Below are 16,475 nucleotides of genomic sequence, written 5' to 3'. Positions count from 1 at the left end.
ACAGATGAATGGATAAAGAAAATGTGGTATGTTTATACAATGGAATATTACTCAGCCTTAAAGAATGAAATTATGGCATTTGCAGCTACATGAATAGAGCTGGAGAATATCATGTAAGCAAAATAAGTCAACACCAAAGAACTAGAGGACTAAAGGATGTTCTCTCTGACATGCGGATGCTAATTCACAATAAGGGTGGGGGGCTAGGGAAGAACAGTGGTACTTTGGATCAGACAGAAGGGAGTGAAAGGAGGGGAGGAGGGGAAGAGGGTGGGAATGATAGTAGAATGAATCGAACATTATTACCCTGTGTGCATATATGATTACATGACCAGTGTAACTCTACATCATATACAACCCAAAGAATGAGAAATTATACTCCATTTGTGTATGATGTGTCAAAATGTATTCTATTGTCATGTATAACTAATCAGAACAAATTTTTAAAGATCATAAAAAAGTTTTCTATGCTAGCTTGTCTTTCTCTACCCAATGCAGGAAAAAGAAACCAGACTTTGGAAGTGCCAGGCAGAACAAGTCATACATGGAATGCCCACACCATTCCTTCTGTTGTTTCTCTCTTCATTTGCTTTTCATCTTGTCTTTTTTTTTTTTTTTTTTTTAACCAACAGAGCTCTAAAACAAATCTAAAACACAAATCATGTCTCTTCTTGCTCTACAATCTTTCCAGAACTTCTTGCTGCTGCTGCTGAGATGAAGTCCAGGCTCCTCAAAGTGGTTCTTGAGCCCCGGGGGTTCCTCATAGCACCCTCCACCAGCGTGCCTCTTGCATTTCCCTCTCCCCAAAAGCCAGAGGAAGCCCGCCCTAGGGAGCTCCCAGGCCAGCTCCCTGTAACTCGGCCTATGTTAGCAAAACCCTTGGTTCCTTGAGGAGAGAGACCACCACTAACCTGCTTCCCAGCAACAAACAGTGTCCGCAATTACACATGCTTAGGAAATACATAGCTATGGAATGAGAGAACTGATAGATTATGATTTCATCCACTGTCAGCATTCCACTTCCCCTTTATTATCACTTTTGATTACAGGCAGGGAGCAGGGAGAGGAAGGAAGGGAGGGAATGAATGAATATGAATTTTCTTTTCCTTTTTCCCTAATTTTCTAGGGAACAAATAATCCATTGCTTCAGTAGTCTTTAAATAAAGGCATTGCTCACTAAACTGCTTCTGTCATTTTTTGCTGTTGTTTTAAGTTATTGCCCAAGTGACTTCTGAGCTGATCACCTGAAATGAAACCTAAGACTCTGGGAGAACTTTCAGTTTCTTTAAAGATTAGATGCAAAGTGAGACTGAAGGTCAAGTAAACCCAGCACAGTGAACTGTCCTCATTAAGACCCACCTGTGGGCCACAGGCCTGCTTTTCCTGGTCTCCCTCCTTTCTCAGGCATTCTCTCACACCTTAAAATTCATTGCAAACTCTCTTATTTGTGGCGTCAGTACCCCTGGGTTTCCTTGGTGAATATCACAGATCTTCAGCAAGTCAAGAGGTGTCAGGAGATAAGAGAGGTAACATTTCAGGAGGGAAGTGGACACCTTCCCACAGCCCTCTCTTCTGAGGGTGAAGAAAACAGCAAGGACAGAGCTGCAAACATGTTCTTATTTTAGTTTACAGTTTTATAAGTAGCTCTGCTCTTGGCTGTGTGCTGCAAGTTATGTTTTATCCTTATTTACTGCCAGGAGTACTTTAAAAATTCTTTTATTTATGAAAGTTGATGCTTCTCCCCTAAGCCTGGGAGTCGTACTTTATTGCCATATCGCATTGAAGCTCATCTCCTTTAGCTCCAGATAAATTTATTACTGTATTAGCTTCTGCTTTGTTTTCTCTTTGGCTACTGACGGGGGAAATGTTTAAATATTTAAACTTAGTGACTTGTGAAAGTGAAAATACGTAATTGAGAAACTAAATCAGAAAGAGGATCAAAGACTACAGAAGACAACACAACACAAGGTCTGTGTCTTCCTGTTCTGCATGTTTTTATTTGTGGGCTGAACAGAAAGGAGTATCAGAGAGGCGTTGTGAGGTAAAGGCAGTTGGGGGTACAGGCAGGAAAGGGGTCAGGTCAGAGAGAAGGTGGCTAGACAGATGGAGGAGCCACAGGTAATGTGGGATCAGTGTGCACCACCAGCTGGCACCCCCGAGGTCTTTCCAGTCACCACTCAAGTCCCCTCTCCCTGTGCCCAGTGCTCCACACAGCCCGGTGCTCCCAGGATGAGCCTCCCACTGTGCTTTCCTGCCTTGCCTGTTTCAGTTTCAGCTGCAATCAACATGGTTTCTCCCCTCTCAGTCTTGATAGCACAGAAAGGAAAGGCGCCTCTGAGAGAGGGCAGGCTACTCCAAGCCTTTTCTTCCCTCCTTATGATTACAAATTTGGCCCCTGTCACTCAGCAAATGTCTAGCTCCTTCACTGAGAACATTTATACATTTATGCAAGAACAAATTCCTTCAATTTTCTTCCCTTAAACTTCCCCTTCCCCTGAAGCCTGGAGCTGGATTTGGAACAGCAATCTAGCTCCTTTCCTTACCTCTTTTCCTCTCATTTCTCTTTGCATCTTCATTCTCCCCACGGGCTCTGTCTTTTTTCAAGGGTTTTCAGCTTACATACAAAGTTATGATTTTCTTATGTAAAAATTAATGAATACATAAGCTAAGAATCATTTCCTTGACTCGATTTCCCTGAGTTCTACAGATGACTGAGAACACTTTGGATTCTCCAAACACTTCATTTCTACTTACATAACATGGCACAAAGTGTGGTGTCTTTTCTGTTTGTATCGCTACCTTCTGTTTGGAATGAGGCCCTAATGAAGAGGTAGCCTAATTTATTAATGACTGCAGAACACCTGTGGGAAGTTCAAGGGGCTTTCTCCTGTGACCACTTTGAGGATGCTTTTCTGCTGCTTGTAAAACTCTTGTATTCTTGGACACTCTTTTTTTTTTTTTTTTTTTTTGCGTTGTTGGGTATTGAACCCAGGACCTGGGGATTGAACCCAGGGCCTTGTGCTTGTAAGGTAAGCACTCTACCAACTGAGCTATATCTCCAGCACAATCTTGGACACTCTGAATTAGAATTAAAAAAAATGTTACCATGCTTTTCTTATTATAGAAAACATGGAGAAGAGAGGTAATTATGATGATTCAGCATTTCTCCCTGAAATAATAAAAAAAATTATCTAATGAATATAATAGGATGAACACTTAGATTAGCTACTTTGGTGATTAATACAGATTGTATAACAGTGGACCAAGAAGTAAAGAATATTTACTGGATTTATAAGAAACATGCCTGACAGATAATATGTTCACAGAACACCCTCCAATAAAATAACACCACAGCTATCTCTAAGAAATCAGAGACTGACAGCCTTATTGTAATCTTTTCATTACTTTTACCATGATCTGCAACAAGGAAACCCTTGATAAAAATCACAGAGAGCACCCTAGACAATGAAATCTGACACAGTTTCAGATTGAACTCTATCGGAAGCCCTGATTTGTTTAGAAAGTATCATAGTACACAGTTGTCATTTTCATTTTGGCAAAACTCGCTTGGAACAGTCTAAAGAACCCAGAGGCCAGATGTGCAAAGAACATGTTAGGCCACCTAAGAACTATGTTTTTGATGGCCCCAAATGTAATGTTGCAGAAAAGCACCTGCAAAAAAAAAATAAATAAATAAATAAATAAAAATAAAAAAAATAAAAATAAAAAAGAAAGGCTCTTTTCAGTGTCTAGCGCTTTTGTTTTTTTCCTGATTCCTTTTTACAGAAAAGATATTTTAACTTAGGAATAAATCCAAGGAACACCCTAGTGGAGAATGTCGAAATATCCCTAAGGAAAGGGAAGGAAAAGCCCCTAGCCTTCAACGTGAAGATAGTCAGCCAAGAGTTCACAGAGCAGAGTCAGAGCAAAGGTTAAAAGGTTACAGACCAGTCCAATGCAAGTCACCTAATGGTGGTGCTTTTCACACCTTGATTTGGGGCCATTTGCAGTGACAGCTGATACCATACGATTGCTCATATATATTACAAGGAAGTTTATCAGCAAGGGTAACCCCAAATAAAAAAGTTAAAGGAAAAAAGCCTACCTACATTTATTTATTCAAAGCATATTTCGGTGTTTGGGTCCAAATACAAATAAGTACCTGGTATTTATATTTATCCCTAGCAATCTATTAAATGTGTACAGGTCAGATGATAAACTTGTATTACAAGAAGGTTTCTATTCCCAGGAAGGAAAAAAAATAATATATTAAAACTCTGAGGGGTGGGGCTGGGACTGTGGCTCAGCTGTAGAGAGCTTCCCTAGCCAGTGTGAGGACTTGGGTTTGATCCTTAGCACCACATATAAATAAAACAAAGCTATTGTGTCCATCTACAAAAAATATTAAAAAACCAAAAGTCTGGGAATTGAACTTTGGCTTTCAGAGGAAATATTTAATAATAGATTTGTTATGGGATAAATGTGTGACGTCCCCCCAAAATTCATATCTTGAAATGTACGCCTAGTAAGATCATATGAGGAAGCAGGGCCTTTGGGAGGTAACTACATCATGGGATGGAGACCTCATGAATGGGATTCATGTCTTTATAAAGAGATTCTGGAGGACTCCCTTCCTGTTCCATCAGTTGAGAACATAAGACTATGAACCAGGAAGCAGGCCCACAAGAGATACCAGATCTGCAGATAATATGATGTTGGACTTTCCAGCTTCCCAAACTGTGAGAAATAAATGGTTCTTGTTTTAAGCTATCCAGTCTATGTTTTTTTGTTATGGTAGCCAGATTGAACCAAGGCAATTTTGTTGTTCTTGGATTTGTTCTTTTCCTTTATGAATTAAGTGAAGAAGCATATAATCAGGGCTAATTTCGAATCACTTTTTGAAAGACATATAACTTTCATCTCTGTGAGTATGTACTTAAGTTTAGGAAGACTGTATTTTCCACTTAATATTAGCACCACAGGTTTTCACACTGTTTCCTCAGAAAGGGGAAAATGTAGTAGACTGTTATAAACTCTTAGAGAAATCTTGCTGAACCAAGATGGCGGCTCCACTGAAACAAGGTAACTGACTGGAGGTTGAGCCACTGAACTCTTCGGAACTCATCAGCGCATGCAGACAGATTGACAATCTGTGCAGAAGGTACAAATGTGCAGCTATAAAACACGACTGTGAGAGAGCTGAGACTAACTTATGGGGCACACATGACACTTCTGGACACTGAAAATATCTGACACAAAATGATGCTACATTCCAGAAGCCAAAACATACCCTATGGCTTGGAATTCAAGGTTTTCTTCAACTTCATGATGTAGAGTCCAAGGTAAAGATAAGGTAATCAAATATTTTCACCTACCTTGAAAAGGAAAAATTATATGCTTTATTTTGAAAAATTCCTTAATGGAAAAATTAAACAAGAAATAAGGAACATTTTCAACCACTAACTTAAGATCCTAAGAATTATTAACCCCTTTTGGATTCAATTAGGCACAACATAGGCTCAGCCTTCTAGAAAGGATTATACCACATATTACATAAAAAAGCATTATGAGCTAGGTGCAGTGGCACACACCTATAATCCCAGAGGATTAGGAGGATGAGGCAGGAGGATGGAGAGTTCCAAGCCAGCCTCAGCAACTTAGTAAGGCACTGTCTCTAAATAAAATACAAAAAAGGACTAGGGATGTAGCTCAGTGGTTAAGCACTCCCGAGTTGAATGCCTGATACCAAAGAAAAAGCATTATGAATAAGCTGATTTCATGACCTAGTGAGTAACTCTTCCTCCAGGGGTATATATATATATTCCAAGCCTGCTACTCATGGTTTGTCATTTGACCCACTCTAGAGAGTATTACTGTGGTATCAGAGAGGCTTGAGTTGAATCCTTGCTGACACTTGCTGGCTCTTTCCTCAGGTAGGTTACTTAACTTCTTGAATAGAGACTTTATCATGAGTGAGACTGGGTGAGTATCCATTTTTTAGAGTTACTGCAGTGATAAAATGTGCTAACTCCTTTACCTGTGAAGAAAGTGCCCTGCTCAGACGTTGGCATAAAGTTGATATCCAAGGAAGCACAAAAGAGGTACCAACCGATGATGAAGAAACATCTATACACTGTGGACCACTGCGTAACACTGGCATAATCCGGGGAGTGTATTATTGCATCATCTTAAGTCTTCCTGTGAAATCTCTCTATTTTATGTCAATCTGCCTTTTGTCTGCTAACATTCGACTCTACCAGCTGATTCTTTGATTACATAAAAAATATCTGGTTGGGCATGGTGGTGCACACCTAATAATCCCAATGACTCCAGAGGCTAAGGCAGGAGGATTATAAATTGAAGGCCAGCCTCAGCAACTTAGAGATAAAATGTCTCAAGGTAAATAAAGTGAAAAGGGCTGGAGATGTAGCTCAGTGGTAAAATGTTCCTGGGTTTAATCCCTAATTAAAAAAAAAAAAATCTGGAAAACTGCCTGCCCTTCAGTTCTGGGAATGAGAGTTTTATCTTTTCTCTTATGGCACACAGCACCTGGCACATGGTTAGAGAACAAATATTTATGAAACCAACTGCTGTTTTTCTTTATCTCTTAATTGCTGCCTCCAACCTGAGAGAATGCCTTTGAAAGTTACAAACTTATGTGGAGTTTCTTCTTTTTGTACATTTTTTGCATGGATGATCAAATAAAATAAATATATTGCTTTAAAATAATTGATGATGAGGGAAAACACATTGGGCTAGTTTTGCTGGCATATTCTTAAGATATAACAACATCAAATCAAAATCAAATCTTAGGTACTATTTGTCCTTAGATCAGAGAAATAAAATTTACCTTGGAAAGGTGGGGGGAACTTACCTTAGTTTGCTAAGGATTTACCCTTTAAAACCTACTATAAATTAATCTAAAATGTCAAATAAGAAGATAAAGATATACACATGAATCTTAAGCTAACACATTTTATTAGCTGTTTTGGTGGTTTGTGGTCCCCACTTCATCATTTAAGATGTGCAGTATTTACAAATTTATGGCCAAATAAGGTTTCATTCTTTTACATTCTCCAAATGTTCACACCCTAAAATTATGAATTAACAGAACATTCCAAGTACATTCCTAATAATACACTGTGACCATATCAAGTATGGACCATGTTGACACGTTCTTAAAAAGTGAGTTATGACTCCCACAATAACAAGCTGGATAAACCACTGGGTATAACTTATTTTTCTACAATGTGTTACTGATTCAGTGGAACACTGGACATTCCATATACTCCTACGCAATGCATATATCAACTGCTCTTCTGACCATTCCAGGCAGTGGTTAAAAGAACGACACTTAAGAGCAAAAAGAAACTATGTTCATATTCAACTGGTCCATTTAGTATGCAACTCAGTCAGGACTGCTAGCTCTTTGATACAGTTTTTGATCAAAGACCTCCGGTGTTTCTAAACTTCTAAACTAGAATACAATGTTTAAAAGCACATGCATATAGAACCAAGCCAATACAGAACAACTGTTCCAAAATGGGTAGGGGCAGACAGAAGGTGAAGTCATAAACTTATGGTCAGAGAGATTCCCCCACATGGCTGAGTGTGAAGAGAGTCAAATGAAGTTCATTTAATCAATATGTATTGCTAAAGATAATGGACAGAGGGAAAGAGAGAAAAAAGAAAAACCCTCATGCTTTGCTAATACACGGATATGGGTCTTCCAAAGTGGAGGTGGATGTACAGCACTAATTGAGGAAACAGTCCAATCTCCCAAAGAGGCATGCCATCTGGAAAAGGGCAAGGTTCACAGAATGAAAGCAGGTAAGAAGTTGTAGCAGTGGGGAAATTGCTGTTGGCCGCTTAGCAGAGGCTTGGGATTTGGGATTATGATAGGTTCCATGAGGCAATTAAGTCCCTATGAGGCATCTAGAATCACTCCGGGAACAAAGGCAGAGAAGTGTGGGATCTGTGTCCAGACCTGGATTTTAGCGCTGGGGCAGGGATGTGCAGCAGAGAAAGACGAATCCAGGGAAAGGAAGGAAGAATGAGGTAGGGGATATAATTATATAATTTAAATAGTTTTGTGGATAAAGGCTTTTACTAAAGCCCTCATGGTAATTATTCTAAACCGCCATTGAAAGTCTCCTAAACACGATTTTGAGCTTGGTCTTAACTATTCTCCGGTGGCGGCTGTGGCTCAAATGCTAAAGGAAGCATTCTGGGAGGAACTGGGTCGTCAGACATCCAGTCTCTGGCATTGCCTTCAATTCAGCCAGGAAGAGGTTGCTGAGAATATACAACCGCTTTTCTGAAAATAAGCAAATTACCAAATCTACCATTTAGTGAAGGTAAAAACTGGAGCCTGTGAGAAACTGTTCCCCAGAACCAGAGAGAAAGTTAATGTTGGACCGTTTTCTTAATGATTTGAATTATTTACTGGCAGAATACAGAAGAATCGTTATCTGCCATGTTTTCTCAGTGTAGATCTCCAATACACACCATTTCCATTATTTCACATATGCAGTCAGTAAAATCTATGTACTGCTGTATCAGTAAAACTAAATGTAAGATCTTTCTTCCACTCTGTAAGGGCCAGGCCAGGGGTCCAGACGACACCATTTCCCCTTCCCGTGACTTGGTGGGGGTGAGCCTGGTCAGGAGTTGATGAAACAAGCTGGAAAACCTGGGGGTTGCCTCTCGGAATGCTTCTGCCTACCATCGAGTCCTTCTAGCATTAGAGAAGGTGTGACGATTTACAAACAAGAAAAAAACTAAATAAAGACATAGCTCTGGGACTTGGATCAATTGAGGTGGGGATTCAGGATCCTGCACTGGACAGCCACGTGAACTCAAAGTCCCCGCGTGCACACGGAGGGGGCACAAATAGCACCAGCCCTACGGGAGCAGAGAATTATGCAGCAGAAACTCCTGGCACACAGCAGGTCTCCTAGACCCCTTCATCTTCATGAACATACTGACTCATCAAAGGCGTCAGCAGGAGATGTGGAGGGGGCAGAAGGCCTGGCTCACTCCTTTCAGAAATGTCCACAAGCGTGTGGGGAGATGGCAAGGGGCAGACTGGTTAGAAAGCACTTATCTGTAATCCTAGGTCTTGGGAACTCCGGGAAGAGTTCAGATGTTTAGCCAAAATGAGGAAAAGAATACTGAGGCTTGAGGGAGGAAGAATTTCTTGAAACAGAAACACGATGAATTTGTGAACAACTTCACTTAGGGTTCTGCATACAAACCAGACTCTCTGAATTTTGTTTAAAAAGGGGAACACAATTAGTTCTATGAGACCAAACAATGGGTTTGATAGAACTTTTTCAACCACATACTTTGGCTCGCAGCAGACACTGTCTTAAATCAGGGGAAAGGAAAATAGATTATTGTTAGAATGTTATTTTCATTCTTGGGTAATGTTTACATTTATTCGCTAACCTATTCCTTTCAAAGGTAACACAGTTGGCTTTCTTCACTGAAGGCTACTTGGAGCAAGCAGTGTGCCAGACAGGATATGAACAATCTTCCTACCTTGGGGCACTGCTGAAAACTATCTTTGCATCTGATAGGGACACACTAACACCTTAAAAGTTAATCCATGATCTTAAGATTTCAAGCCTAAAAGCTGAACCAGCTTTGCTGATGGTAAAAGAAAATTCATGGCGTTGAAACGCCAATGCTGGCAGTGGAGAGAAATTCAGTGTGGTTTAAAACCTGCCTAAACTATTTGTCAAAGCAATACAAAATGTATTGTATTAGACCCAGAGGACATATCAAAATAAAACCTGAAGTAGCCCACATTCCCCCCTTACCCCACTTCTTTTCTGGAGTCAAGTCAATAACTTGCTTATTCTGGATTTCTTTCAGAAGCCATTCAACAGTGGCTGGTTCCCAAAACAGTGAGGTTTGTCTGCATAATATATACAAGTTGAACTTAAAAGGGTACAGATGACAACTGCAGCATTTATGTCCTGAATGTCCTGTAAGTTATAGTCAAAACTTACATGCTATTAGAAAGAAAAAATTAGCAATTCCATAAAGGGTTTGCTTTTACTCTGGTGTTGAAAAAAATGTATTTTAATGCTTGTTAATGTAATATCCAATGTGGCCAACAACTCATTTTCTGAAAAATATGTCAGTGAGGGGAAACACTGGTATCCATAATCAAACCTACAGCTGGTTTGGGGCCATATTCGTAAATTAAGTAGAGAAATTTAAGTAATTTAAGAGCAGGGCAGCTGTTTAAAGTTATCTCTTACAGCAGCGGGCAATGAAGAACTCTCCTATCCCAGGAATAACAGTGCTAGAAGAAATAGTAAGGATGAGGATTCATGACCACAGTCAACATTTCTTGAGTGCTTACTCCATGTCTGTCGACCATTTGTAAGCATTTAACAGGAGTACTGTCTCCTTTAGTCTTCATATCATTCCTAGGAAATGGATATTTTTGTTACTCTTATTTTTCAAATATAGCACCTGAGGGCAAGAAAAAGTTATTTTATATTATATTTCAAAATCCAATGCCTTAGCTACATTTCCTAGTGCTGCTTAGTTATCTGTTTGATAATGACACTCTTTCTAGATTCCTATTTGAGGCATAATAATATCTGTCTACTAACATTTTCAGGGGTCAGGGCTTTAATCCAGCACTGGGTCCAAAAAAGAAAGGCCTTAAGACATGTAAGTTATTGATTTTGTTATGACCAGAACAGCAATGCATAGAATCCTGTAGAGGGGGCAGAGTCCACTTCTCACAGAAGGTCAGAAAGCTGTATTTTTCTGTAGGGTCAATGATATATGGCTTCCCCCAGGAGGTATGGTAGCTGCTCCACGGGGGAGGAGGGTGTACCCCTCAGGAAAGTCTGGCAGTAGAAAGGAGGGGCAACAATAATAAGAATGAATTTAAGTTCTAGTTTTACCTTTGGGGCCAGATTCCACAACTCCCCTTACAAAAGAGATGCTAGAAGGTGAGTCTTAAGGGTATATCATAAGAAACTCAAGAAAGATGGTTTTGGTACTTATGAGACATCTGTTCCTTTATGCCACATAGTTAGTGGCATAAGAAATGATGATCCCTCACATTTGACAGATGAAATGGTGGTGAGCTACCTCAATGAAACAAGTCGCTAGCATTTCTCAAGTTGGATCAAACCAACTTGAAAAAGTAAAATTTTGAGTTGCCTAAAAGTATTTTCAGAGATTCAGAGTTGGTATGCTGTGAGGCTCTTGCATAGTATTAAAACTACATATCTTTCTTTTTTTAAAAAGACCTTTATTTTGTTTATTTTTATGTGGTGCTAAGGATCGAACCCAGTGCCTCACACATGCTAGGCAAGTGCTCTACCATTGAGCCACAACCCCAACCCCCAAACTACATTTCTTAATATAACACAAACCCAATCCTTCCAGGATTGTTTTAGTGTATTTTGAAAGACTTGTAATTAGAAATTGGGTCATAGTATCAGATTCTCTATTTCACAGCTCATAGTTTAGATATTTCCAGTTCTGACAAACTTTGACGGAATTATTTCATGATAAACTCAAAGATATAAAAGACATGCAAAAGGGATGCTTTAGATAGTTTATTATGTAGAAGGGGCTTCTGAGAGGTTTGTGGGTTATTTTCTGAGTCTTGCTGTGGAGTCAGGGAGGGAGTGTAATATGTTCTTCAAGTCAGCAATCTGGAACTCCTGCCTTTGCAGATGCCTATGGAAATATCTCATACGAAGAGCATAATCAGAACTCCCAATAAAGAGGCTCAAGTAGTATACAACAAATCACACAAACTACCCAAATGAACTATTTATTAAAAATGCCTAGTAGATTCTGATTAACTTTAGGTGAGCCTTATCTATGAAATTATTTTCTAAATTAAAAAGAAAAAAGAATCAAGCTTTTTGCTTGAGAAACTCTTTTGATGACTGGCATTCACAAGAGCTGGTCCTTCAACAGTACATAGGAAGGGGCACTGCTCTTGCATTGAAGTAGCTAGGAGTAAACAGGCAGGCAAACCTCTCAGGTTTCCCTATCAGGTCTGCAGAGCGAGATTCTCCTTCTGTTTGCAGTTTGGTTTAATGCATTTACTTAAAGGATTTAAAAAACACTGAAGAGCTACTACCCCAAGAACAACCACCACACTGAAACTGAAAAAGAAAGTCCAGTAGCTTTTTTTGTGTGTGTGTGTGATGATCTATATTTTGGGAGATAACGATCTCTGTTAATAGAATCATTAGGAGAAACAGTTTTCTATGTGAAATTGTAAGAGCCCTGAATATTATATTTTGTAAAAGTCTAATACAAGAGAAAGAAATTTGTCTTTTCAATTTTAACGCTATTAGGAATAAAACTTGGCAGAAAATTTGAATAGTTCAGAGCAATATGTATTACTTATGTAAAAGAGAATCTACAGTTAAAATTTGCTCCCTCAGGAAAAAATTAAAACTTGGAAAAATAGTTTTTATAACAAAAAAAAATCATCATGCAAAACAAGTTGCAAGCTACTGGAATACCGTTCTTTGTACAAAATCTCCTAACATCTCCTTTTGACATGTGACATACATTGGGCTAATCATACCAATCCAGTGCCACAGGTAATGTTCTCTCTACAGGTAGCAAAACTGTGGCTCAGAGAAGTTTTTTCTAACTTCTGGAGGGTCACACAGTTAGCCTGGGACAGAATAGACCTCTCAACCACTGTGCTGTTCCAGAGAACAATTTGAGTGCGCTCGTTAAAATTGTCACTTTACAAAACACACACTCACAATTTATTTCCTAAGATGTCATGTTCCTAAGTTTATTACTTGTTAATTATTCTTTGTGCTCATGGAGTGATAATCTTATTTCCTCTTATTATCTATCAGTACGATTTAAACATAGATAGGATGTTTTTCTTTTCTATGGCAATGAAAAAAACAAATAACGATGTTCCTGCAGGCGTCCTAGCGTTTCACATGATTTGCCGGAAACCTCAGCCATGGATCTTGTGACTCAAGATCGGAAGGCGCTGTGCAAAGTGATGTTTCCTTTCCTGCTGAGAAACAAATGAGGGCTCCCCAGCAGGGCTGACCCTAAACAGCCGGATTTGTAGTCACCACTTAACTCCCTGGGAGAAAAGCCTTCCCCAGACATCAGTGCAGAATGCTTGGCGGTTAGGAGCTGGACAAATTAGTGCTGATCCATTCATAGAGTCTGCCTCCTGCCCCAAACTGCCACTTGAATGGATAAGGAGATTCTTAACCATCCTCCTTTTAAAAACCAGATATGATGAATCACTACCAAATTTAAAACTGATACGTGACTTTAAAAAACGATGGAATTCACCGATTAAAAAAAATGGAATTCTTTAAAATTATGCAGTGACTTGCTTCTCAAATATTTACAGTGGGGCTGGGGAGATAGCTCAGTTGGTAGAGAGCTTGCCTTACAAGCACAAAGCCCTGGGTTCGATCCCCAGCACCGCAAAAAAAAAAAAAAAAAAAAAAAAAAAAAAAATTTACAGTGTACTTCCTGCATATGAGACGGTTTTCTGGATGCTGAGACAGAGGCTAAAGCTGAACAGACAGACACGGTAGCATCTACCTGACACTTTTAACTATGTCTGCTCCAGTAGAAATAGGCAGTGCAAGTACCTTGAGGTGTTTACCAGCGTAGAGACCTCAAAATGAAAATAAATGCCACTTTACTCTTGACTATACTCTGATGCACTACAATGAATATTTTTGGTATTTTACTTTTCTTTCTCCCTTGAGATAATTATTTACTTGATACTTAAAACACTCAATTATTTATCCAAGGAAAGGACAAAAATGACAGAACGGAATAAAATAAAAGCAGGCATGCTGCCACACTCTACATAAGGTGGGAGCCTGGATCCAGGCGAAAGGGTCCCTTGTCAGACCAGCTGTGGCTTGTCCTGCTTTTGCATCACAGGTCCTATCTCTAATTTTATTATCATTATTATTATTATTATTATTAATTTTTGGTACCAGGAATTGAACCCAGAGGTACTTAACCACTGAGCCACATCCCTAGTCTTTTTTCAAAAACACATTTTATTTAGAGACAGGGTCTTGCTGAGTTGCTTAGGTCCTTGCTAAATTGCTGAGGCTGGCTTTGAACTTGGATCCTCCTGCCTCAGCCCTCTCAGTCCCTGGGGTTACAGGCATGGGCCACCGTGTCTGGCTCTGATTTATTTTGACTGTAAGAAAACACAGAACCATGTTACCCACAAAAGCGTAAACACCACGGGAGGTGATGGGAATTATTTCCATTGTAGTTTTAACAGTGCTATGACCAAATGGATCTTCCAGAAACAACCTTGATGGCTCCTTCTTCAGGGGCCAGATGGGATAGATCCTTATTTGTCTCACACCATATTGCTGGCATTGGTGTCCCCCAATCCTACTCCAAAGGTGACATAAACTCTTCACCTGGTCCCCTGCCTGTACTCCGTGTCTGCTGCTCTTCCAGGTCTGCCTATGTACCATCTCTCAGTCACAGCATAGCTCTTCAGCACAGAGCTGATAAAGGTCCCCTCTTCCTATGCAGGCACATTCCCTAACCTGGCTCACGCTGCCACCGCTAGCCTGAGATCATTTTTCCAGTTTTAACTCTGTCATTTCCTTGCAGGTACCTTTTAAATACCATGCCAGGATCAAAAAAATTAGATATCTTCAGTATCTATTGCAGAACATTTGCTAAGATACAGTAAGTGAGAAAAGCAAAGTACATAAAGTGGTGTATATAATGTGCTATGATTTGTTTTAACAACAGAGGGGTCTGTATGGAAACATACACTCCTTAGAATGCTCCTTAGTATAGCTCCAGAATCAGAACTAGGGGCCATCCCCAGGGAGATAAACCAGCAGCACAGACAGAAAGGCAGAGATTCACTTTCTAACTTACTCTTCCTGTTCTATAACTTAATTTTTATATTATGGGCTTATAATTCTTCAAGTAAGAATATTTTAAGAATTATAACCTTGCATTCAAGTTAAGTTCTCTTTTCAAGCCCTAAATAGGCCTTGAACTTACTTGAGAGAATTTTCATGCTTCAAATACTTCCCATTCTTCAGTTATTTACCTCTTTCTAACTAGATGCCACTTTCTTTGTAAATACTGCCTTATACTTCACAATATTCCCATAGTGATCTATCTTATATATGTTTTGTACTAATGTTTGTATACAAATTATTTCACTTATTGGATAAACTTTTTGAGAGCAGGGTTCTCTTAGTTGTGATTTTTCACAAGGTAATAACTCAGCTATAATAACTCAAAACTAATGTACAAGACAGTGGATGATGGAGACAACTGTAAGTTAAAGGGGGCAACGCCCATGGCATAATTATTTAGTGGTACATTCTTAATGCCTAGCACTGGGCCTATTGAATGAATGAAAAAGAAAGACTAGAACTCATTGATGAATTCTTTTGAGTTTATGTTTTAAGGATTAAGGTTTGGTTCACAAAAGTACTTGTTCAATAATTAAAGGCATAAACAACTCGTATAATTGCAAAATCGTATACTACTCTTTAAGCCACAAGTTGCTCAAAGATTTCACAAGAAAGAGAAAAGTATCAGAAGACTGTTTTAGGGATGAATGGGACACCATCATTCCAATGTAAAAATCTGAAATCAGATGACGCTTACATTCAATCTCTGTTCTGTAGACACCTTCTAAACATTTCCCTCATCAATCCACTCCTCACCATGGCTCCTACCTAGCTGGCCTCTCAGCTTTACCAACATCCCTAATTATCAGGTTTTCTCCACTTGGCTGTTTGCGTCACAGTGACTATTTCGAGCAGCTGTATAATCATCACCTCTCCTGCTCTATCTTCCACCTTAAATTATAAATATTCGCCTTAATTTAAAAATATTTACAGGTCATATGACCTACATATTATTTTGTTAATTTATATTTTACATTCTATTCCTAATAATCTTTATTTCTTTCCTGAATATGACATCAGGTAATCATGGCCCTTAAAAGTACATACTAGGAATTTATATTTTACCCCAGAAATTAGGACATAACACACACACACCAAAACAAAACTTTTCAGGAGTGGTTATTTTGTGCTGTTTAATAACTTTCACAATTTTTTTAAAAGAAGCAAAATGTATATTAGCATGGATGTTAAAATGAATATAAAATGCTTAACGCACGATACTATACCCAGATATGAACAAGTTACAGTCAATCAGGAACCTCCTGACGATGCTTTTGTAAAGCAGCTTTTTCATCTTATAACCTTAAGGAAACTATTTAGCAATTTCTATAGTTAACACAAAGTGTGTTGTCAATTTATATCAATGTTGTTCAAAACTATATTATGTTAAAGCAGAACAACAATGATAAGGTATTAGTTAACCTCAGGAAAATAAAATAGAGCTATCTGAATATAAAATAAAACACTACAGCATGATCAAGTTAGTAAAAGAGGTTTTGAAAACGGATT

The 16,475-nt window shown here is 38.9% G+C and overlaps 1 protein-coding gene and 1 long non-coding RNA gene across 5 annotated transcripts in view; both read right to left on the bottom strand.

Annotated features, from left to right (window-relative positions):
- Nucleotides 1-16,475, bottom strand: part of ATP8A1 (ATPase phospholipid transporting 8A1) — a 217,640-nt gene that overhangs the window by 65,206 nt on the left and 135,959 nt on the right. The gene's annotated exons all lie outside the window — the stretch shown is intronic.
- On the bottom strand, nt 12,195-16,473 carry LOC306669070. Its single transcript, XR_013766015.1, has 2 exons — nt 13,516-16,473; nt 12,195-13,398 (listed from the first exon to the last, which is right to left on the bottom strand). It is a non-coding gene; the product is annotated as an uncharacterized lncRNA (long non-coding RNA).

The sequence above is a fragment of the Sciurus vulgaris genome (genome assembly GCF_902686455.1).
Source record: "Sciurus vulgaris genome assembly, chromosome: 9".
Classification (NCBI taxonomy): domain Eukaryota; kingdom Metazoa; phylum Chordata; class Mammalia; order Rodentia; family Sciuridae; genus Sciurus; species Sciurus vulgaris.
The sequence above is the reverse complement of the archived record's forward strand: the minus strand, read 5'-3'. Positions and strand labels throughout refer to the sequence as shown.